The sequence below is a fragment of the Phascolarctos cinereus genome, unplaced genomic scaffold (assembly GCF_003287225.1).
Source record: "Phascolarctos cinereus isolate Bilbo 61053 unplaced genomic scaffold, phaCin_HiC Scaffold_3;HRSCAF=262, whole genome shotgun sequence".
Taxonomy (NCBI): Eukaryota; Metazoa; Chordata; class Mammalia; order Diprotodontia; family Phascolarctidae; genus Phascolarctos; species Phascolarctos cinereus.
In genome coordinates, this window is record NW_027555736.1 from 36417467 (window position 1) to 36442025 (window position 24559).

Below are 24559 nucleotides of genomic sequence, written 5' to 3' on the forward strand. Positions count from 1 at the left end.
AGGTAAAAAAGTCATAGAATCCACCGCTCACCCCTGAAAGAGATCCCAAATGAAACGCCAAGTAAATAGTAGCAAAATTCCAAAATTACCAGATGAAAGAGAAATGCTGCAAGCAGCCAGAAAGAAACAATTTAAATATCATGGAACCACAGTCAGGATTACACAGGACCTTGCAGCTTCTACATTAAAAGACCAGGGTGTGAACATGATATTCCATAAGGCAAAGGAGCTTGGATTAGCAAGGATCAACTACCCAGCAAATGAATGATCTTTTCAAGGGGAGGATATGATTCAATGAAATAGGGACTTCCAAACTTCCTGATAAAAAGACCAGAGCTCAACAAAAAATTTGATCTTCAAGTACAGATCAAGAGACATAAAAAGGTAAGTGGAACAGAAAGATGCAATATGTTTACATCCCTACAATGGAAGATGACACTTGCAACTCTTGAGAACTGTATTGTGATTGCACCATGTTAAAGGAGTATACATAAAGGGGGTGGATATTAGTTGACTTTGATGTAATGATAAAAAAAATCTAATCAAGTGGGTTAAATGGATCCAAATAAGTGGATCAATCTGATCTTAGAAAATACTGAGAAAGGAGGAGGCAGACAAGGGTAAATTACATTACAGGAAAAGACACAAAATCCTATTACAGCAGAGGGAAAGAAGGGGGGGTGAGCATTGTTTGAACCTTACTCTCATCAGATTTGGCTCAAGAAGGGATAACATAATCAGTTAGGTATAGAAATCTAACTTGCCCTATAGGCAGTCGGAGGGAAAAAGGGAAAGAAAAGTGAGGGGGGATAGAAGAGAGGGAAGAAGCAGTAAGGGTAAAGGGGAAGAAAAGAGAAAAAAATTATAGAAGGGAGGAGGGACTAAGTGAGATGGTGGTCAAAAGCAAAACACTACTGAGGAGGGAAAAGGAGAAAGGTGAAAAAAAAAGCATAAAGGGGGGAGAGGATGGAGAAAAAGACACAGATAGTAATCATAACTGTGAATGTGAATGGGATGAACTCTCCCATAAAATGGAAAGGATTGCAGAATGGATTAAAAACCATAATCCTACAATATGTTGTTTACAGGAAACACATTTGAAAAAGAGTGATGCACACAGGGTAAAGGTAAAAGGCTGGAGCAGAATATATTATGCTCAGCTGAAGTAAAAAAAGCAGGGGTAGCAATCCTGATCTCAGACAAAGGAAAAGCAAAAAATAGATCTAATTAGAAGAGATAAGGAAGGAAACTACATCCTGCTAAAAGGCACCATAGACAATGAAGTAATATCATTACTAAACATATATGCACCAAATGGTATAGAATCCACATTCTTAGAGTAGAAGTTCAGGGAGTTACAGGAAGAAATAGACAGCAAAACTATACTAGTGGGGGACCTGAACCTCCCCCTCTCTGCACTAGATAAATCTAACCACAAAATAAACAAGAAAGAAGTTAAGGAGGTGAATAGAACATTAGAAAAGTTAGGTATGATAGACCTCTGGAGAAAACTGAATGGGGATAGAAAGGAATATACTTTTTTCTCAGTACATGGCACATACACAAAAATTGACCATGTACTAGGGCATAAAAACCTCACAATCCAATGCAGAAAGGCAGAAATATTAAATGCATCCTTTTCAGATCATGATGCAATAAAAATTATATGTAATAAAGGGCCATGGAAAGATAGACTAAAAAATAATTGGAAACTAAATAATCTAATCCTAAAAAATGATTGGGTCAAACAACAAATCATAGAAACAATCAATAATTTCATTCAAGAGAATGACAATAATGAGACAACATACCAAAACTATGGGATGCAGCGAAAGCAGTTCTTAGGGGAAGTTTTATATCTCTAAATGCTTACATAAATAAAATAGAAAAAGAGGAGATTAATGAATTGGGCATACAACTAAAAAAACTAGAAAAAGAACAAATTAAAAATCCTCAACTAAAACCAAATTAGAAATATTGAAAACCAAAGGAAAAATTAAAAAATTGAAATTAAGAAAACTATTGAACTAATAAATAAAACTAAGAGCTGGTTTTATGAAAAAACCAATAAAATAGATAAACCTTTGGTTAATTTAAAAAAAAAAAGAAAAACCAAATTACTAGTATCAAGAATGAAAAGGGTGAAGCTACCACCAAGGAAGAGGAAATTAAAACAATAATTAGGAATTATTTTGCCCAACTATATGCCAACAAATTTGACAATCTTAGTGAAATGGATACATATTTACAAAAATATAAATTGCCCAGATTAACGAAGAGGAAGTAAAATACTTAAATAACCCCATCTCAGAAAAAGAAATTGAACAAGCCATTGATGAACTCCCTAGGAAAAAATCTCCAGCACCCAATGGATTTATATGTGAATTCTGTCAAACATTTAAAGAATAATTAACTCCAATACTATATAGACTATTTGGGAAAATAGGTGAAGAAGGAGTCTTACCAAATTCTTTTTATGATACAAATATGGTGTTGATACCTAAACCAGGAAGAGTCAAAATAGAGAAAGAAAATTATAGACCAATTTCTCTAATGAATATAGATGCAAAAATTTTAAACAAAATACTAGCAAATAGATTGCAGCAACTTATCACAAGAATAATACACTATGACCAGGTAGGATTTATACCAGGAATGCAGGGTTGGTTCAATATTAGGAAAACTATCAGCATCATTGAGCATATCAACACAAAACCAACAGAAACCACATGATCATCTCAATAGATGCAGAAAAAGCTTTTGATAAAATACAACACCCATTCCTATTAAAAACACTAGAAAGCATAGGTATAAATGGAGTCTTCCTTAAAATAATAAATAGCTATCTAAAACCTTCAGCAAGCATTATATGTAATGGGGACAGGCTAGAAGCATTTCCAATAAGATCGGGGTGAAACAAGGATGTCCATTATCACCACTGTTATTCATACTGGAAATTAGCTTTAGCAATAAGAGAAGAAAAAGAAATTGAAGGCATTAGAATAGGCAAAGAAGAAACAAAGCTATCACTCTTTGCAGATGACATGATGATATACTTAGAGAATCCTAGAGAATCAAGTAAAAAACTACTTGAAATAATAAACAACTTTAGCAAAGTTGCAGGCTATAAAATAAACCCACATAAATCATCAGCATTTCTATATATTACCAACAAAGCCCAACAGCAAGAGATAGAAAGAGAAATCCCATTTAAACTTACTGTAGACATTATAAAATATTTAGGAGTCTACCTCCGAAACAAACCCAGGAACTCTATGAACACAATTACAAAACACTTTTCACACAAATAAAATCAGATCTAAATAATTGGAAAAACATCAGTTGCTCATGGGTAGGCCGAGCTAATATAATAAAAATGACAATCCTACCTAAGCTAATTTACTTATTCAGTGCCATACCAATCAAACTACCAAAAATTATTTTATAGAGTTAGAAAAAATAATAACAAGATTCATTTGGAAAAACAAAAGGTCCAGAATATCAAAGGAACTAATGAAAAGAAATGCAGGGGAAGGTGGCCTAGCAATTCCAGATCTTAAATTGTATTATAAAGCAGCAATCATCAAAACTGCTTGGTACTGGCTAAGAAATAGGGAGGTGGATCAGTGGAATAGGTTAAATATGCAAGACACAGTAGTCAATGACTATAGTAATCTATTATTTGATAAACCCAAAGACCCCAGCTTCTGGGATAAGAACCCACTCTTTGAAAAAAACTGCTGGGAAAACTGGAAAAGAGTATGGCAGAAACTAGGCATAGACCCAAATCTCACACCATATACCAAAATAAAGTCAAAATGGGTTCATGACTTAGATATAAAGGCTGATACCATAAGTAAACTGGGAGAACAAGGAATAGTTTACCTATCAGATCTATGGAGAACAGAAGAATTCATGACCAAACAGGAGATAGAGAACATTATGAAAAGCAAAATGGATAATTTTGATTACATTAAATTGAAAAGTTTTTGCACAAACAAAGCCAATGCAACTAAGATTAGAAGGAAGGTAGAAAATTGGGAAAGAATTTTTACAACCAGTCTCTCTGATAAAGGCCTCATTTCTAAAATATATAGAGAATTAAGACAAATTTATAAGAACACAAGCCATTCCCCAATTGATAAATGGTCAAAGGATATGAACAGACAGTTCTCAGATGAAGAAATTAAAGCCATCTATAGTCATATGAAAAAATGCTCTAAATCGTTATTGATTAGAGAAATGCAAATCAAAACAACTCTGAGGTACCACATCACACCTATCAGATTGGCCAACATGACAAAACAGGAAAATGATAAATGTTGGAAAGATGTGGGAAAATTGGAACACTAATACATTGTTGGTGGAGTTGTGAAATGATCCAACCATTTTGGAGAACAATTTGGAACTATGCCCAAAGGGCTATAAAAATGTGCATACCCTTTGATCCAGCAATAGCACTTCTAGGGCTATATCCCAAAGAGATCAAACAAATGGGAAAAGGACCCACATGTACAAAAATATTCGTAGCAGTTCTGTTTGTGGTGGCAAAGAACTGGAAATTGAGAGGATGCCCATCAATTGGGGAATGGCTGAGCAAGTTGTGGTATATGAATGTAATGGAATACTATTGTGCTATAAAAATGATGAACTTCAGAAAAACTTCAGAAAAACCTGGAAAGACTTGTATGGTCTGTTGCTAAGTAAAGTGAGCAGAACCAAGAGAACTTTGTACACAATGACAGCCATGTTATGTGATGACTAATTTTAAGAAACTTAACCCTTCCCAGCAATAGAAGGATCTAAGACATCTCCAAAGGCCTCATGATAGAAAATGCTATCCACATCCAAAGAAAGAACTATGGAATGAATGCAGTTGAAGCATACTCTATTTTTTCTCTTTGAGTTTTGTTTCCTCTTTCTGATGGTTCCTCCTATTGGTTTTAATTTTTACTTACAACTTCACTAATGTGAAAATATGTTTAATAGGAATGTATATGTATAGCCTATATCAAATTGTGTGCCATCTTGGGGAGGGTGGTACAGAGGCAGAAGGAGAAAAATTTTAAACTCAACAGCATATGGAAGTGATTGTTGATAAATCAAAATAAATTAATAAAAAAAAGTCCTGATTTTTGAGGCAGATAGGTGCTGCAGAGGATAGAACATGGGCCCTGGATTCAAGAGGACCTGAGTTCAAATCCGGCCCCAGACACATAACACTTACTAGCTGTGTGACCCTGTGCAAGTCACTTAACCCCATTGCCTAGCCCCCCAAAAAGTCCTGATTTTTCCATCCAACTGTTTCAAAATGTATTTAAATAAAGGCAAATATCACACATTGGATGGAAAATGAGAAAATCAGCATATTGACAAACTATTGCTGTAGCTGTGAATTTTCAGGCAATCTGGAAAATAATTTGGATTGAACATCCCCCAATTAATAAATCACATATGTCCTTTGAACCAGCAATACCATTATTTGGCCAGTACCACCAGAAAATTAAAAAAAAAAGATATGCAAAATTGAAAGTTGTATGCAAAAAAAGAACCGAATTTTATTTTTGAGGGAACTGCAAAGTACTAGATAATAAGGGGGATGATCAACTGGGGAATAGCTTAACCAATTATGGTATATTAATGTAATAGAATTCTACTATGTTTTGAGAAATTATGAAAGGGACAGCTTTATAGCTGGGAATACTTTATGAATGGATGCCAAGTAAACTGAGCAGAATTAGTTTGCACAATTACAAAAACAATGAAAAAACAAACACTATTTAAGGCTCAAGTACTCTGATCAATGTAAGGACCCACCATAATTCCAGAGGAGCAACAATGAAACATGCTACCCTCCTTTTTTAAATTTATTTTTAAAATTTATTTTGAGTTATCAACAATCACTTTCATATGCTTTTGAGTTTAAAATTTTTCTCCCCCTTCCTCACCACCACCCTCCCCAAGATGGCATACAATATGATATAGGCCATACATTTACATTCCTATGAAATGTATTTTCACATTAGTGAGGTGTAAGTAAACATTAAAAACAATAGGAGGAACCATCAGAAAGAAGAAACAAAACTCAACAGAAGAGGAAAAAAAAGAAAACAATTCAACTTTCACAGTTATGATTATTATCTATGTCTTTTTCTCCATCCTTTCCCCCCCATTTATGCTTTTCTTTCTTCTTTCCCCCCCTCACAGTGTTTTCTTTAGACCACCACCTCCTTCAGTCTCTCCTCCCTTCTATTATATCCCTTTCCCTTTTCTTCCCCTTTTCCCTCCTACTGCCTATAAGGCAAGTTAGATTTCTTTTTTTTTTTAATTTTTATTTTTTAAACTTTTTTTCCATATGCTTTTGAGTTGAAAATTTTTCTTCCTTTTTCTCCCCCCAACCCTCCGAAAGACGGCGCACAATCTGACATAGGATTTACATTTACATACCCATTAAACATATTTTCACATTAGTGAAGTTGTAAGTAAAAATTAAAACCAATAGGAGGAACCATCAGAAAGATGAAACAAAACTCAACAGAAGGTAAAAATAACTGAGAGTGATTCGACTTCCATAGTTCTTTCTTTGGATGTGGACAGCATTTTCCTTCCCGAGGCCTCTGCAGATGTCAGATCCCCGTAATGCTGAGAAAGGTTCAGTTTAGCAAGTTAGATTTCTATACCTAACTGATTATGTTATTCCCTTCTTGAGCCAAATCTGATGAGAGTAAGGTTCAAACAATACTCACCCCCCCTTCTTTCCCTCTGCTGTAATAGGATTTTCTGTCTTTTCCTGTAATGTAATTCACCCTTGTCTGCCTCCTCCTTTCTCAGTACATTTTCTAAGATAAGACTAATCCCCTTGGATCCATTTAACCCACTTGATTAGATTTTTTTTTATCATTACATCAAAGTCAACTAATATCCACCCCCTTTATGTATACTCCTTTAACATGGTGTAATTACAATACAGTTCTCAAGAGGTGCAAGTGTCATCTTCCCTTGTAAGGATGTAAACGGTTTGACCTTATTAACAACATTTTGCATCTTTCTCTCCCATTTACCTTTTTATGTGTCTCTTAAGTCTTATATTTGAAGATCAAATTTTCTGTTGAGCTCTGGTCTTTTTATCAGAAAGGTTTGGAAGTCCCCTATTTTGTTGAATATCCATCTCCTCCCTTGAAAAATCATGCTCATTTTTGCAGGGTAGTTGATCCTTGGCTGCAATCCAAGCTCCTTTGCCTTACAGAATATCATGTTCCAAACCCTGCGGTCTTTTAATGTAGAAGCTGCAAGGTCCTGTGTAATCCTGACTGTGGTTCCATGATATTTAAATTGTTTCTTTCTGGCTGCTTGCAGCACCTTCTCTTTCATCTGGTAATTTTGGAATTTTGCTATTATATTCCTTGGCATTGTCAATTTGGGATCTCTTTCAGGTGGTGAGCAGTGTATTCTTTCTATGGTTATTTTACCTTCTGGTTCTAGGACTTCTGGGCAGTTTTCCTTTATGATTTCCTGAAAGATACTGTCCAGGCTCTTTTTTTCATCATGATTTTCAGGTAGTCCAATAATTTTTAAATTGTCTCTCCTGGATCGATTTTCCAGGTTGGTTGTTTTACCGATGAGGTATTTTATGTTTTCATCCATTTTTTCATTTTTTTGTTTCTGTTTGACTGATTCTTGCTCTCTCATAGAGTCATTAGTTTCCATTTGTCCAATTCTAGTTTTTAACAGATTGTTTTCTTCTGTTAGTTTTTGTACTTCCTTCTTCAATTGGCCAATTGTATTTTTAAGGGATTTGTTTTCTTCAGTGTACTTTTTTTCCAGTTTGCCAATTGTGTTTTTTAGGGACTTGTTTTCTTCAGTGTACTTTTTTTTCCAATTGGCCAATTGTATTTTTTAAGGACTCTTCTACCTCTCTCATTAGACTTTTAAAATCCTTCTTGAGCTCTTCTAAGAAGGCTTTTTGGGCTTCAGACCAGTTCATATTCCCTTTTGATGTTGCAGATGTGGGTTTGTTGACAATGTTGTCCTCTTCAGAATTTCTGTCTTGATCTTCACTCTTCTCATAATATGAATCTGTGGTACATTTCTTTTTACTCATGGTTTCTTTATTCCCTGGCCTTTAAAGAGATTGAGCTCTCCCGCTGGGGAACAGAGGGCACTGACCCAAGCTTCTTGTGTTGGGAGCCTAGGTCTTGGTCACTGGCTTTGTGTGCTGGGGCCTCTTATGTTGGCAATTGAAGCTGTAGGGTTTTGGCAGCTTACCTGGTGTTGGGCTGTAATCAGCAAGGCTGGAACTTTCAGGCAATTCTAGGTTGCCTGCTTTACCTTTCCTTTATCTTTCTTCAGCTCCTTTTAGATAGGTCCTGCAGGGTGTTTATCTGCCTGGGACCCCTTGCAATGCTGCCTCCCTCATTTCTGCTAATGCACTGGGAGATTCCTTTGAGTTATAGTGCCAAGGCACCTGGTGGCTTTCTGAGTTGGTTTCCACAGGTTCCCCTGCCCTCACTGAGGCACTGGGAGGTCCAGGTGTTGGTGTTTGCCTTCTCTACCACCTGGGCTTCAGATCTCTTCCTGGTTGACAGTTGGAGGCTGTAGGGTTCTGACAGCTTACCTGGTATTGGGCTGGAATCAGCAAGGTTGGAACTTTAGGAAGACTCTAGGTTGCTTTCTTCATCTTCTTTCAGATGAATTCTGTAGGGTACTTATCCACCTGGGGTCCTTTGTAGTGCTGCTTCCCTTATTTTTGCTGAGGCATTGGGATACCCATTTGCTGGGCTGCTGTACTGCTGTTCCCTGTCTTTCTTCTAGGTCAGCTGTTCCAGGGTTTTTTTTTTTTTCTGGGGTGATATTTTCTGGGTTTTCAGAGGTTGATAGGGGAGGGTGAGAGAGACTACCTTTTTACTCTGCCATCTTGGTTCCTGGAAGCAGAAGCCTATGTTACCCTCCTTCTAACAGATAGAGAATGGACTTAAGATGTAGAATGTGACACACATTTCTGGCTATTGCCAAAGTGGGGATTAGTTCTGCTTGACAGTGTATATATGTTTTAGGTTTTGTTTTTCTTTTTTTCCCCAATGTGTACTAAGATGAGAGAGAAAACACTTTTTTGTTAATAAAAAAATTAATTAAACTTAAAAGAAATGCAATGCCTTTGAGTAGAACATAATCACTTATTAATAGAGATATAAAGTTATCTCTACAACAGTAAACCAAGATGTGCTTTTTTTTTTTTTTTTGGTTTGGGGTGTGTAGCTCTACAACTTTTTACCAGCTTTCAGAGTCTACCTTCCTGGAAAGCATAAAAGATTGTCTAGAAATACAGAGGAAATTAAACATTTCATTTTAGAAAGAGTGAAGAAGCATCAAAAGATACTGGACCCCAGAAACCCTCAAGACTATATTGACTGCTACCTTTCCAAAATGCAGCAGGTAGGATGCATGGGGGAAACACTTTGCTCATCAAGGAAGGCTGATCTTCTAAGGATTCTTACAGGCCAATTCAAACCAGAGGATTAGACATCAGAGAGTCTCAAGATATCCATGTCCCCTAAGGACACCACTGACTTTCTAGTACCTTGGCTTTTTTTGATCTGTCCCTGTTCCTTATCTGTACTTTGTAAGGGAAATGAGATTGGAAGTGTTCTGCTTTGCTGGGTAATGAGCTGTGGATCTGGGTTATCCCGTTTGGAGGAGAATGCTAATAGGAATCAATTAATAAACATTTACTAAGTGCCTAGTACAGCCAGGTACTTTACTATGTGCTGAGGACACAAAAAGAAGGAAAAGACAGCCCCTGAAATCCATGAGCTTACAATCTAATGGGGGAGATACTATACAAACAAATACATACAAAGTCAGCTCTAAACAAGAGAAATGGGATATAGAGCAAGACTTGGAGTCAGGAAGACTTGAGTTCAAATCCACCCTCAGATACTTCCTAGCTGTGTGAGCATGGGCAAGTCACTTAACCTCCGATTGCCTAAAATGGATCCACTGCAGAGGAAAGGCCAACCACCCCAGTGTCTTTGTCAAGAAAACACACAATGGGTTCATGAAGGATCAGACATGACTGAAATGACTAACAACAGACCTTAAAGCATTATATAAATGCTACTTACTATTGTGAATGCTAGCTATAACTAGCTTCCACAAAATTACTCAAAATTAGCTAATATTAGGAAGAGAGCACCCGTTATTTAGCTCCACAGAAAAATGGAAGATGCAAATTCTTCCCAGAAACCCACAAACTAATTCAGAAAACAAATGGAATACTTGTAGTATCCCATGCTGTATCCTGACAATGAAAATTTTCTCAGAGTTGCCATCAGGACATCCATCCAACATTCCAATTAATGTTTAACTGTCTTCCAGTCCTATGTAGTTCTACTCAGACTGATAGAGGAAGGTTGGTGGTGGCATGGATAGAGTACTGAGCCTGAATTTAGCAAGACTTGTGTTCAAATCTGGATTCAGACACTTTATAGCAGCACACCCCTGGCCAAGTCACTTAACAACTGTCTGCCTCTATTTCTTCAACTATAAAATGGAGATAATAATAGCATCTACCTCCTAGTGTCATTGTAAAGATCAAATGAGATGGTATTTTAAATGCCTGGCACATAGTAAATGCTTGATAAATGCTGATTATCTTCATTCCTTCATAGTCTAATGCAATGGATTAATCTTCCTTTAGTAGAAGCAATTATTTTGGGAGTGCTGAACAGTCAATCCTCTTTCCCATTGGATCTGGATTGTCTAAAAAACTCCTGTCCATGGGAGAGAAGGGTATAGCAGGGAAGAGTAGAAAATAAATGTTTTCTTCCCCTCAACCCCCAACCCTATCATGACAGTAAGTCTTAACTCTTTTTTTCTCTATTCTCATCAAAACTACTCTAGTTCAATTCAACATCATCTGTCACCCAGATAATGACAGTTCTCTCCTAACAGCATCAAGACTCTGAATCCATTCTTAACAATTTTTCAAAGTAAACATGCATAAAGTCATTCCCATGATCAGGACATCACATCACAAATTCTTTTTTTTTTTTTTGCTTTTAATGCCCTTTACAGTCTGTCCCAAGCCCTATTTTTAGTCTGGTTATCCATTTTCCCCATCACACCCTCTATTCTCCAGGCAAACCAGCCTCCTATTCTCTATACATAATATCCCATCTTTTACCTCCTTGCCTTTATACACTCTGGCCCCCATGCCTGGAATGCTCTCACTTGCTTTATTCAACTTGTAGGGGCCCATTTAGCTGCTACCTCCTTCAACAGCCTTCCCTTATTTCTCCTTTTGTTAGTGTCTTACCCAAAAATCTCTGTGTATTTATTTTCTACAGATCCCATGTGTACTTCTCTTTAAATGTGTTGTATTCCTTCAGTAGACTGTAAACTCCTAGATGATTTTGACGGTCTTATTTTCATCCTTTCCTTTTATATCCCCATTACTTAGTGCTCTGCATGGCACATAATAGATATATCTCATGTATTTGTTCACTGAGTCATTTAAAATACTGATAAAAATCTTAAACAGCATAGAACTAAACATAGGTCATTGAAATGTTCACTAGAAACTTTCTTGGGGACAGAGCCAAGATGGTGGAATAAATGTAAGGACTTTCTTTTTGGCCAATTTTTCTTTCTTTCTTTTTTTTTTTTAGGGCATTTTTCTCCTCATTGGCTTTTTGGACCTCTTTTGCCATTTGGGTTAGGCTGTTTTTTAAGGTGTTACTTTCTTCAGTACTTTTTTGGGTCTCCTTTAGCAAGCTGTTGACTTGTTTTTCATGATTTTCTTGCATCACTCTCATTTCTCTTCCCAGTTTTCCCTCTACTTCACTTACTTGCTTCTCAAAATCCCTTTTGAGCTCTTCCAAGGCCTGGGACTGATTCATATTTTTCTTGGAGGCTTTGAATGTAAGAGCTTTGATTTTGTTGTCTTCTTCTGGTTGTATATTTTGATCTTCTTTTTCACCAAAGTAAGATAATATAGTCTGACTCTTTTTGCACTGCTTGCTCATGATCCCAGCCAATTACTTGAGTTTTAAACTCCTTGTTAAGGTAAGAGTCTGCTTCCAATGTGGAGAGTGTACTGTCCCAAGCTTCAGGGGTTTGTGTAGCTATTTTCAGAGATACTTGTAGGGACCTGTAAATTTTCAGTTCTTCCAAGGTGGTATGATAAGGGGTGAGGTGTTTACTCCTTTCCTGGCTTGTGACCACAAGTATTCCTTTCTGTCCCATAACTGTGAGGAGGGGTTCCTCTCACAGCCACTACAAGCTCCACCATACCAGGCTCCTCCTCACCCCAGCACTGCCGCCCAGAACTGTGGCCTAGATCCAAACACGGGCAAAGCAAGAGATTCCTGCTTCAGCACTGGCAAAGAGATCCCTGCAATCCCTCTCTGATCAGCCACTGGATTCCCTCTCAGTCTGTGGGCCGGAAGCTCGGGAAGCAGCTGCCACACCCAGGGCCAGGCTCTTGGGGAATGGAGCTGAGACCCCGCCTTCCTCTCTGACCACCGACAGAAACAGACTTTTCCCACTGACCTTCTAAGTTGTCTTTGGCATTCGTGGATTGAGGAGTCTGGAAACCTCCACAGCTGCCCGGGATTCAGTCCTTTGAGGCCTGCTCCAGGTTCTCTGTGGCCTGTGCGCCCACACTGTGCTGTGCTGTGCTCCCAGCCCAGTGCGATACATCTTTCTGATCAATCATCCAGGTTGTCTTGGGCTGGAAATTTGTTTCACTCTGTCTTTATGTGGGTTCTGCTGCTTCAGAATTTGTTTAGAGCCATTTTTTATGAGTATTTGGAGGGGTTTGGGGGAGAGCTCAAGCCAGTCACTGCTTTCACTCCGCCATCTTGGCTCCGCTGCCATGTAAGGACTTTCTTGAGCTCTCTCCCAAACCCCTCAAAATACCTGTAAAAATGACTCTATACAAATTCTAGAGCAGTGGAACCCAAAAATGACAGAGTGAAACACATTTCCAACCAAAGATAACCTGGATATTGGTAAACGAGATCTTTCTCAGTATTGGGATAGTTGAAGGGAATAGACACATATACACACACATATATATATATATATACATATACACACACACAGATATATACATATACATACACATACATACATATATACACACACATATACTGACACATACATACATGAATGCACACACACATATGTGTGTATATATATATATATATATGTATATATATATATATATATATATATATACACACACATAGAGGGCACAAGATGAGTTGAATATGATGGGATGCCAAATAAACAAACAAACAAATAAATAAATAAGATTAAGGAGTAAGAGAGGAATGCACTGGGAGAAGGAGAAAGAGAAAGGTAAAATAGGGTAAATCTCACTAAAAAGAGGCAAGAAAAAGCTTTTACAATATAGGGGAAGAGGGGGGAGGTGAAAATGAATGAGTGAACTTACTCTCATTGGATTTGACTTAAGGAGGGACTAACATACACACTCAATTGGATATGGAAATCTATCTTACCCTACAGGAAAATTGGGGAGAATGTGATGAGAGAAGGGGAATTTTAGAAGGGAGAGCAGATTAGGGGAGGGGGTAATCAGAAGTGAACACTTTTGAGGAAGGACAGGGTCAAAGGAGATAATAGAATAAATGGGGGGGATAGTATGGAGGGAATATAGTTAGTCTTTCACAGCATGACTATTAAGGAAGTGATTTACATGACTACATATGTATAACCTATGTCAAATTGCTTACCTTCTCAATGAGGGTGGGTTGGGTGGGAGGAAGGGAGTGAATCTGGAATTCAAAGTTTTAAATGAATGTTAAAAACTGTTTTTACATGCAACTGGGAAATAAGATATGCAAGCAATGGGGTATAAAATCTATCTTGCCCTATAGGAAAATAGAAGGAAAAGTGGATAATAGAAGGGAGGGCAGATTAGTGGAAGGAGTAATCAGAAGGCACACCATCTTGGGGTGAGGGGAGAGGAGAGATGGGGAGAAAATTTGGACTCAAAATCTTGTGGAAGTGAATGTTAAAAACTAAAATTAATTAATACAAATATTTTTAAATAAGAAAAAGGGCCATTGTGATGAAAAAAAATTTCTTCTAGGTCAATATTAAGAATCCTTTAATTCCCTCCCTATTGTATTGACACTTTGTTTGTTTTGGCTGTATATTTTTTGCTTTTATTTCAGTGGCCCTGAACCATGAGAGATTTTTCAAAAACCAGTGTTGAATTGGCATAAAAACATAAGATTATTGATTCCTTTGCTTAATCCTTTTTTATTAATTTATTTACCTCATGCTTCTCTGGTTTGAACTTTTCCATGTCAAATGCCTAACTCAGTTTGAGATTCTTTTTAGGAAATACCTGAAATCCACCATTTTTTCCTATAAGGCTATCTTCTTTTATCAAATATTTATTTCCTCCCATCCAATGAAAAAAGGATAAACTAAACTTTTGCTAACATACAAGCATTATCAAGAAAAATAAATTTCCATATTGGCCACATCCAAAAATATCTCTCTTGTTTTGCTTACTAGTCCACCAACATTTTCTTCAAAGGCAGGTAGCATTCTTCATCACTGGTCCTCTGCATTAATGATTGATAATTGAATTAATATGAATTCTTCAAGCTTCCAAAATTTTTCTTTTTTCAGTGTTGAGACTATAAGTCAATCTTATTTTGTGCATGATTAAGCTCATATTTGCAGGATTGGTTATTAAGTCTATAATACAATCTCCTTTGATTTTAAAAGTATTGTTTTCCAATATCTCCTTTGATTTCTCAGAGAAGAGTAGTCCTGCTGTATCCTAATTTCTTTTCCTTGATAGTTGAAGGGCTTTGTTTTCATTGTTCAAAATAATTGTTTAGTGTTGAAGATCTGGTATTTGATCACTACATGTCCTTATGTGCTAAACTTGATGTTTCTTTGTGTTGGACAACCTCTGAATCCTATCAATATATATTTTATTCTTAGTTCTTGCAATTGTACATTTTTCATTATTGAAATCTTGTATTCAGTATTTAAAATTATTCCTATATTTCTAAGATATTGAAGATCTTTAAATTATGACATGTCCTGTCTTCAAGATCATTTTGGCTTGTAGAGAGCCAATGTATTCCAATATTTTTGTCTCTACATTTGGTGTCAAAATTTCTCTGTTTTCTAGTACCAAATCATTTAGTTTCACCTTAAAAGAATCTATACAGCTTTACACACATTGTTCATTATATGTTCTAAATTGTCTATTCACTGTTTCATATTTGAGACCTGTTATGTCAGCCCATTCTTCATCCTTATTTATTGTTTTCTCTTTGTGAAACACCTTAATAATCATAGCTAAAACATTTGCATCATACTTCCAAAATTTCAAAGCACGTGACAAATATAATCTAACTTGTGCCTCATAACCACCCCAGGAGGTAGGTGCTATTATTAACATTATTTTAGAGATGAGGAAACAAACTCCAAGTACTGATTCCATGTCCAGCACTCCATCCATTATGCCACCTAACTGCCTCTAAGAAATCGTTCCTTTATTTCTGAGTCCTATATTACTCACTGTATTGTTTTCTCACTTATCAGAGCTGTTTTATCAGCTGTTTTTAATTATATAGTCCATATTTATTGATTTATATCCTGGTCTAAATTGTTTGCTCATTTTCCCTCTTCATGAGTTTCACTGCCAGTTGATTTGAGTAGAAAATGAACCTCTACCCAAACTTTCTCTCAGCCTTTAAAAAAAGGAAACATAGACAGCTTCTTGTCTGTTCCAGGTAATATGGTGTTAGGTCTTCTCACATTTGGTCCATTCCACCATCCACCACTTTCTATTTTCCATTGTATGATCTTGAAAAAAATCACTTCATCTCTCTAAGCCACAATTTCCTTTTCTGTATAAAGAGTGTGTTGGGTCATGTGAGCTCTAAGGTTCTTCCACGCTCTAAATCCTATGAGCTTGCATATTTCACGGATCATCACAGATTTTGTGAGTTGGAAGAGGCCTCAGTGATCCAATTTTCCCACATCTTCTCCAACATTTATCATTATCTTGTTTTGTCATGTTAGCCAATCGTATAGGTGTGATGTGGTACCTCAGAGTTGTTTTGATTTCTATTTCTCTAATCAATAGTGATTTAGAACATTTTTTTCACATGACCATAGATACCTTTAATTTCTGTCTTTGAAAACTGCCTATTCACATCCTTTGACCATTTATCAATTGGGGAATGACTTGTATTCTTATAAATTTGACTCAGTTCTCTATATATTTTAGAAATGAGGCTTTACCAGAGACACTGGTTATAAAAATTCTTTCCCAGTTTTCGGCTCCCCTCCTGATCTTGGATGCATTGGCTTTGTTTGTGCAAAACCTTTTCAATTTAACGTAATCAAAATTATCCATTTTGCTTGGTCATCAATTCTTCCCTTCTCCATAGATCTGAAAGGTAAACTATTCCTTGCTCTCCTAGTTTGCTCATAGTATCAGTCTTTATATCTAAATCCTGTACCCATTTTGACTTTATCTAGGTATAGTGTGAAACATGTTAGTCTATGCCGAGTTTCTGCCATACTATTTTCCAGTTTTCCCAGCAGTTTTTGTTGAATAGTGATTTCTTATCCCAGCACCTTTGGATTTATCAAATATTAGATTAGTATAGTCATTGACTGTTGTGTCCTGCATACCTAACCTATTCCACTGATTCACCACTCTATTTCTTAGCCACCATCAAGTAGTTTTGATGATTGCTGCTTTATAATACAATATAAGATCTGGTACAGCTAGATCACCTTCTTTTGCATTTCTTTTCATTAGTTCTCTTTATATTCTTTTGTTATTCCAGATGAATTTTGTTATTGTTTTTTTTTCTAGCTTTATAAAATATTTTTGGTAGTTTGATTGATATGGTGCTAAATTTAGGTATAGTTGTCATTTTTATTATATTAGCTTGGTCTACCCATGCAATTGATATTTTCCAATTATTTAGATCTTACTTTATTTGTGTGAAAAGTGTTTTGTAATTGTGTTCATATAGTTCCTGGTTTTCTTTTGGCAGGTAGATTCCCAAATATTTTACAATATATAGAGCAATTTTAAATGGAATTTCTCTTTCTATCTCTTGTTATTGGGATTTGTTAGTAATATGTAGAAATGCTGATGATTTTGTGGGTTTATTTTATATCCTGCAACTTTGCTAAAGTTGTTTGTTATTTCAAGTGTTTGATTTACTTGATTCACTAGGGTTTGCTAGATACATCGTTATATCATGGCAAAGAGTGATAGCTTTGCTTGTTCTTCTTTGCTATTTTAATTCCTTTAATTTCTTTTTTTCTCTGATTGCTACAGCTAACGTTTCTAGCACAATATTGAATAACAGTGGTGATAATGGACATCTTTGTTTCACCCCTAATCTTATTGGAAATGCTTTTAGCTTATCCTCATTACATATAATGCTTGCTGATGGTTTTTAATAGATGCTATCTATCATTTCAAGGAAGACTCAATTTATTCCTATGCTCTCTAGTGTTTTTAACAGGAATGCATGTTGTGTTTTGTCAAGTACTTTTTCTGCACCTGTTGAGATAATCATATGATTTCTGTTAGTTTTGTTGTTGATATGTCAATTATGCTGATAGCTTTCCTAATATTGAACCAGCCCTGCATTCCTGATAAAGGTAAAAGGCTAGAGCAGAATGTATTAGTTTACAAGGAATAATTTACCTTCAGATTTATGGAGAAGGGAAGAATTTATGACCAAACAAAAAATAGAGAACATTATGACATACAGAATAGATAATTTTGATTACATTAAATTGAAAAGTTTTTGCATAAACAAAACCAAAGAGTTCAAGATTAGGAATATAAATTCTACCTGGTCATAGTGTATTATCCTCAAGATAAGTTGTAATCTCTTTGCTAATATTTTATTTAAAGTTTTTGCATATATATTCATTAGGGAAATTGGTCTATAATTTTCTTTCTTTGTTTTGGCTCTTCCCAGTTTAGATATCAGTATCATATTTGTATCATTAAAAGATTTGGTAGGACTCCTTCTTCACCTATTTTCCCAAATAGTTTATGTAGTAATGGAATTAGTTGTTCCTTAAGTATTTGATAGAATTCCCTCGCAAATCCATCTAGCCCTGGAGCTTTCTTCTTAGGGAGTTCACTGATGGCTTGTTCAAATTCTTTTTCTGAATTGGGTTTAAATATTTTATTTCCTCTTCTGTTAATCTGCACAATTTATATTTTTGCAAATTATTCATCCATTTCACTAAGATTGTCAAATTTATTGACATACAGTTGCACAAAATAGTTCCTAATTATTGTTTTGATTTCCTCTTCATTGGTGGTGAATTCACCCTTTTCATTTTTGATGCTAGTAATTTGGTTTTCTTCTTTCTTTTTCTTAATCAAATTAACCAAAGTTTTATCTATTTTATTGGTTTTTTTTCCAAGAAAACCAGCTCTTAGTTTTATTTATCAGTTCAATAGTTTTCTTAATTTGAATTTCATTAATCTCTCCTTTGGTTTTCAAAATTTCTAATTTGGTATTTAATTGGAGATTTTTAATTTGTTCTTTTTTCTAGCTTTTTTATTTGCATGCCCAATTCATTGCTCTTTTCTTTCTCTATTTTATTCATCTAAGTATTTAGAGATATAAAGCTTCCCCTAAAGACCATTTTTGCTGCATCCCATAAGTTTTTGTATGTTGTCTCATTATTGTCATTCCCTTGGATGAAGTTATTGATTGTTTCTATGATTTCTTGTTTGACCCACTGATTCTTTAGGATTAGATTATTTAGTGTCCAATTAATTTTTAGTCTATCTTTCCATGGCCTTTTATTACATGCAATTTTTATTGCATCATGATCTGAAAAGGATGCATTTAATGTTTCTGCTTTTCTGCATTGGATTGTGAGGATTTTATGCCCTGGCACATCACCAGTTTTTGTTTAGATGCCATGTACCACAGAGAAAAAAGATATATTCCTTTCTGTCCCCATTCATTTTTCTGCAGAGATCAACCATATTCAATTTTTCTAAAATTCTATTCATCTACTTAACTACTTTCTTGTTTATTTTGTGGTTAGATTTTGTGTAGTTCTGAGAGGGATAGGTTACAGTCTCCCACTAGTATAGTTTTGCTTTCTATTTTTTTCTGTACCTCCCTTAACTTCTCCTTTAAGAATTTAGATACTATACCATTTGGCGCATATATGTTTAGGAATGATAGTACTTCATTGTCTATGGTGCCTTTTAGCAGGATGTAGTTTCCTTCTTTATCTCTTTTAATTTAGATCTATTTTTGCTTTTGCTTTGTCTGAGATCAGGATTGCTACCCCTGCTTTTTTTACTTCAGCCAAAGCATAATATATTCTGGTCTACATTTTTGCCTTTACTCTGTGTGTATCCCTCTGCTTCAAATGCATTTCTTGTAAATAACATATTGTTGGATTATGGTTCTTAATCCACTCTGCTATCCATTTCCATTTTATGAGAGGGTTCAACACATTCACTTTCACAGTTATGAAGAGTTCATCCCATTCACTTTCACAGTTATGATTACTATCTGTGTCTTCCTGTCCATCCTATCTTCCCCCACCCTCGTTTATGCTTTTCTCTCTCCTTTTAACTTTCCCTCTCAGTAGTCTCAACCACTGCCTCTCTCAGTCTGCCCTCTCTTCTATTAACCCCCCTTTTCTTCCCCTTTACCATTTCTTCTTCTTCCTTCCCTTCTATTCACCCCCTCCATTTTCTTCTCTATTTCCCCTCCTACTTTCTATAGGGTAAGTTAGGTTTCTATATCTAAGTGATTATGTTATTCCCTCTTTGAACCAAATCTGATGAGAGTAAGGTTCAAACAATGCTCATCTCCCTCCCTCCTTTCTCTCTATTGTATTAGATTTTTGTGCCTTTTCATGTGATGTAATTTACCCTTTCCTGCCTCCTCCTTCCTCTTTTCCCAGTACAATCCTTTTCCATCACTTAATTAGGTTTTTTTACTGTCACATCAAAGTCAATTTACACCCATGTCCTCTAAGTATACCCCTTTTAAATGTCATAATAATATTATGGTTATTAAGTGTTACAAGTGACATCTTTCCCTGTAAGGATGTAAATAGTTTGCCCTTTTTAATAACTTTTTTTTTTTTCCTGTTTACCTTTTTATGCCTCTCTTGCGTCTTGTATTTGGAGGTCAAATTTTCTGTTGAGCTCTGGTCTTTTTATTAGGAAAGTTTGGAAGTCCCTTAATTCATTGAATGTTGATCTCTTCCCCAGAAAGATTATGCTCAGTTTTGCTGGGTAGTTGATCCTTGGTTGCAATCCAAGGTTTTTGCCTTATGGAATATTGTATTCCACACCCTCTGATCTTTTAATGTAGAAGATGCAATGTGTAATTGTGTAATCCTGACTGTGTAATCATGACTGTGGTTCCATGATATTTAAATTGTTTTTTTCTGGCTGCCTGCAGTATTTTCTCTTTGATCTGGTAATTTTGAAATTTGACTACAGTATTCATTGCCATTTTCAATTTGGGATCTTTTTCAGGAGGTGATTGGTGGATTCTTTCAATGACTAATTTACCTTCTGGTTCCAGGATCTCAGGGCAGTTTTCTTTGATAGTTTCCTGAAGAATGTTGTCCAGGCTCTTTTTTTCATCATGGTCTTCAGGTAGGCCGGAAATTTTTAAATTGTCTCAACTGGATCTATTTTCCAGGTCAGTTGTTTGACCAATGAGGCATTTTACAATTTTCATGTATTTTTTCATTTTTTTGTTTCTGTTTTACTGATTCTTGCTCATAGAGTCATTAGCTTCCATTTGTGCCATTCTAATTTTTAACAAGTTATTTTCTTCATTAGATTTTGTGCCTCCTTTTCCATTTGGCCCATTTTACTTTTTAAGGAGGTCTTCTCTTCAGTGAGGTTTTGTGGTTCTTTTTCCATTTGTGTAATTCTACTTTTTAAGGACTTGTTTTCTACAGTTAATTTTTGTCCTTCCTTTTCCAAATTATTGACTCTGTCTCACATACCTTTCATTTCTTGTCCAATTTTTCTTCTACCTCTCTTATTTGACTTTCAAAATTCTTCTTGAGCTCTTCCAAGAAGGCTTTTTGGTCTTGAGACCAGCTCATGTTCCCCTTTGAGGTATCGTATGTGGGTATAATGACAATGTTGCCCTCTTCTGAATTTTTGCCTTGATTTTCCCTTTCCCCATAATAAGAATGTATGGTCAGTGTCCATTTCTGATTTTTGTGCATGGTGTTTGCCCATTTCCTGACTTTTTTTTTTAAAAGTTGAGATCGTCTCCTGGAGTGAAGGGGGCACTCACTCATGCCTCTTTTACTGCTCACCTGGGCCTTGCATTTGGATGTTTGGCTACTACTCACCTGGGCCTTGCATAGAAATGTTTCAATGCTGGTGGATGTCTGTCAGACTGGAGTTTTGCCTCCTGGAGTTGTGCTTCTCTGGGTTGCGTTGAGGCCCCGGGTGAGTTGGCTGCTGGAGAATGCCATTGCCTGTGGTGGTTTTCCAAGCTGGTGTCTACTTGTTCCCATGCCTGTATTGAGGCTCTCAGGGATCTTGGTGTTGGCATTTCCCCACTCTACCTACCTGGGTCTCAGAATCTCCCCTTGGTATGCTTATGTGGGGCTTGCTGCTCACTTGCTGAGACACCTCTCATCCTGTACTGTTTCCCCTCCCTCAAAGTGAGAGGGACTTTCCATTAATCCCCCAGGCTTCTTGGGCTACAAGACTGCAGCACCCAACTCTTTGCTGATTCAGGGTTTTTCCTGGGTTGATAATTTGTGGGCCTTCAGAGGTCAATAAGGGAGAGTGAGAGCGACTTACTTCTTACTTCGCCATCTTGGGTCACAGAAGAGGAAATCAGGAAGATGCTCAGGAGACCTCTAATTTTAAGGGCTGTCACACAAAAGGATTACAAAGCTTTTGCTTCCCCATTTCCAGGATACAGAACTCCTATAACAGTAGTTTAAAATTACAGAGACACATTTCATTTCTCCATGAGGGGGATAATGTCCAAGACAAGAATGAAATTCTTCATTAAGTAATAAATTCCCAACATGCGGAAGCCTTCAAACTGAGGCTGGGTGACCACTTCAGTGAGATTTTGAAAAGGAAATTTCTGATCAGTCTCAGTTTGCCTGGATGAAGTTCATTTTCCCTACAAAATTTGAAATTCTGTATTTGCCAATGCAAAACCTTTCTCTCAATTTCCCATTATGAAAATCTGCAATTCTTTCCAATTTCTTATTTTTGTTCTTGTTGTTGTCATTCTTCTTTTTCTTCTTCTTTTCCCTCTTCTCCTAGTCCTCTTCCTCCTCCTTCTTCTTTTCCTAAGATGCTATCCTGTTTTGTGGGAAAATATCAGTATAAGGGGTTACTTACCAGGTCATTAAGGTTTTAAGTGAATTACTTGATTAAATCTTCTTCATACCATACATATTATTGTTTGTTAATAGAGAGTTGAGAGGGATCCAACTTTCTCCTCTTACATATGAGGACAATGGGGCCCTGAAGAATTAAGTGCCTTTCCTACAGATACCACTTAGTTGAGGCTAAATTTAAATCTCAGTCTTCTTGATTCAAAGTTTAATGCTCCATCTACTATGCCATATCATTTGAAGAGAAGAAGGTTGCCTGGGAAGGGTAAGCCTTTGGTTGGGTACTGGAAGCCTGAGGGCATTGAGAAGGTTCTAGTCTCTTACGGTAGGGAAATGAAGGTGTAAGAGTGCTCTTCGGATAAACTTTATGAACTTCATATGGTTACTGATGGCTTTCTCTTCTGTCTCTCATTACTTCATTTATTTTGTATCTCTCCTTTAGGAAAAAGAGGATCCCCAGTCTGAATTTGACTTAGAGAATATAATAATGACTACATCAGACTTATTTGGTGCAGGAAGAGAGACAACCAGCAGTATTCTAAGATATGGCCTGCTGCTCATTCTGAAACATCCTGAGGTCCAAGGTAAAGTTCAAGAACTGTCATGTTTACAGGTCAGGCTTGCTTTCCCAGCCCTGTACCTTGCTCAGGTGTTGGCCCCTCAGCTCTACCTTTTGGCTTTGTATGACTCCCACAGGCCAATTTTAGAGAAGAGAATACTTGGGCAGAACCTAGTAGTTATTTAAATATGTGACAGTCTGTCATGGAGAATGCCAATTCACTTTAACAAATATGGATAAAGCTCCTACTGAGCACTCTCAATTCTATGTTTGGATACAAACACTCAAATGAAACACCCCCTTTTCTCAAGTCACTTACATTCTGCCATGGATGGTTCTGCTGGAACCAAAGAGGTAGAATTAGGAACCATGAATGGAAGTTGCAAATTGACAAATGATGGAGACTTCATGTAAAGAAAGGCTTGCCAATTACTAGAATGCTCCCCAAGTCTATTCAGCTGCCCTGGAAGTCATAAGTTCTTGCTTACTGGAGGTTCTCAAGCAAAGGCTGGATGACCCTTTGTTCATTCCATTAGAAACAGGAATCCTGTTCAAACAGGGATGGCCCTATGTGAAAACAAATCATTTCTAATGCTGAGATTCTATGCCTCAGCCACTTTGGGTATTGAGACAGGAGCTGAGATACATACCTGGGGGGTGGTTTAAATCAAGATGATAATGTCATCACCAGCACTATCAAATTCAAATGAAGGCATCTACTTTCTTTGACAATAACAACTGGCATCAATATAAATGATGTAAGATTTGCAAATCACTTGACATGTTTCATTTGATGCTCTCTAAGGGAGGTACAGTTATTTTCTCCATTTTACAAATCATAGGATACTAGATTTAAAGGTGTAGGGAACCTTAGAAAACAGATAATTTATAATACCCATTTTTCAGATGAGGGAAATGAGACTGAGTTAGGTTTAATGCCTTGCCTGAATTTATTCAGATGCTATCTGAAGAGGAATGCAAACACAATTCTTCCTGACTCTTATCCCCTGAGCCACAGAATATTGTCCCATTGATGCTTTGCTTCCTAGACTGTGCAAAAGGAGAATATTGAGCACATCTGAGAATCATTGTAGGTCATATGATCAGGCAAATACTCCACACATGTTCTGTTGGGCTTTCCAAGGAGATGAGTAAGCTCATCCTGCAGCAAAAATTCATGAGGAAATTGATCGTGTGATTGGACATAATCGAGTTCCTTCCATAAAGGACAGACAAGATATGCCCTATACGGATGCTGTGGTGCATGAAGTGCAGAGATTCAGTGACATCATTTCTCTCAATGTTCCCCATGCAGTGACCCAGGACATTCAGTTCCAACAATATGTCCTCCCCAAGGTCAGCATTCACGGGGCCATGGGATCTAATGTTGCAAGAGATCGTTAAGTATCATCTGGTCCAGCGATCACATTTTAGACATGAGAAAATTGAGTCCCATTGTCTTGATCTCACATGAAGTTCTTAAGTCAGTCTTTTGATATATGAGGCTAAATTTGATGTGATGCTGAATGAAGAATGAGAGGAAAGTGTATACTTATCTTGATTCTCCCTGCTTCTCATTCA

The 24559-nt window shown here is 36.5% G+C and overlaps 1 pseudogene across 1 annotated transcript in view; it reads left to right on the forward strand.

Annotated features, from left to right (window-relative positions):
• The window catches only part of LOC110200605 (cytochrome P450 2C23-like), a 47639-nt pseudogene that overhangs the window by 17587 nt on the left and 5493 nt on the right, over nucleotides 1-24559 (forward strand). Inside the window, exon 5 of the transcript XR_013485167.1 lies at nucleotides 22862-23003. The product of XR_013485167.1 is annotated as a cytochrome P450 2C23-like (transcript). The remainder of the gene's footprint in view (nucleotides 1-22861; nucleotides 23004-24559) is intronic.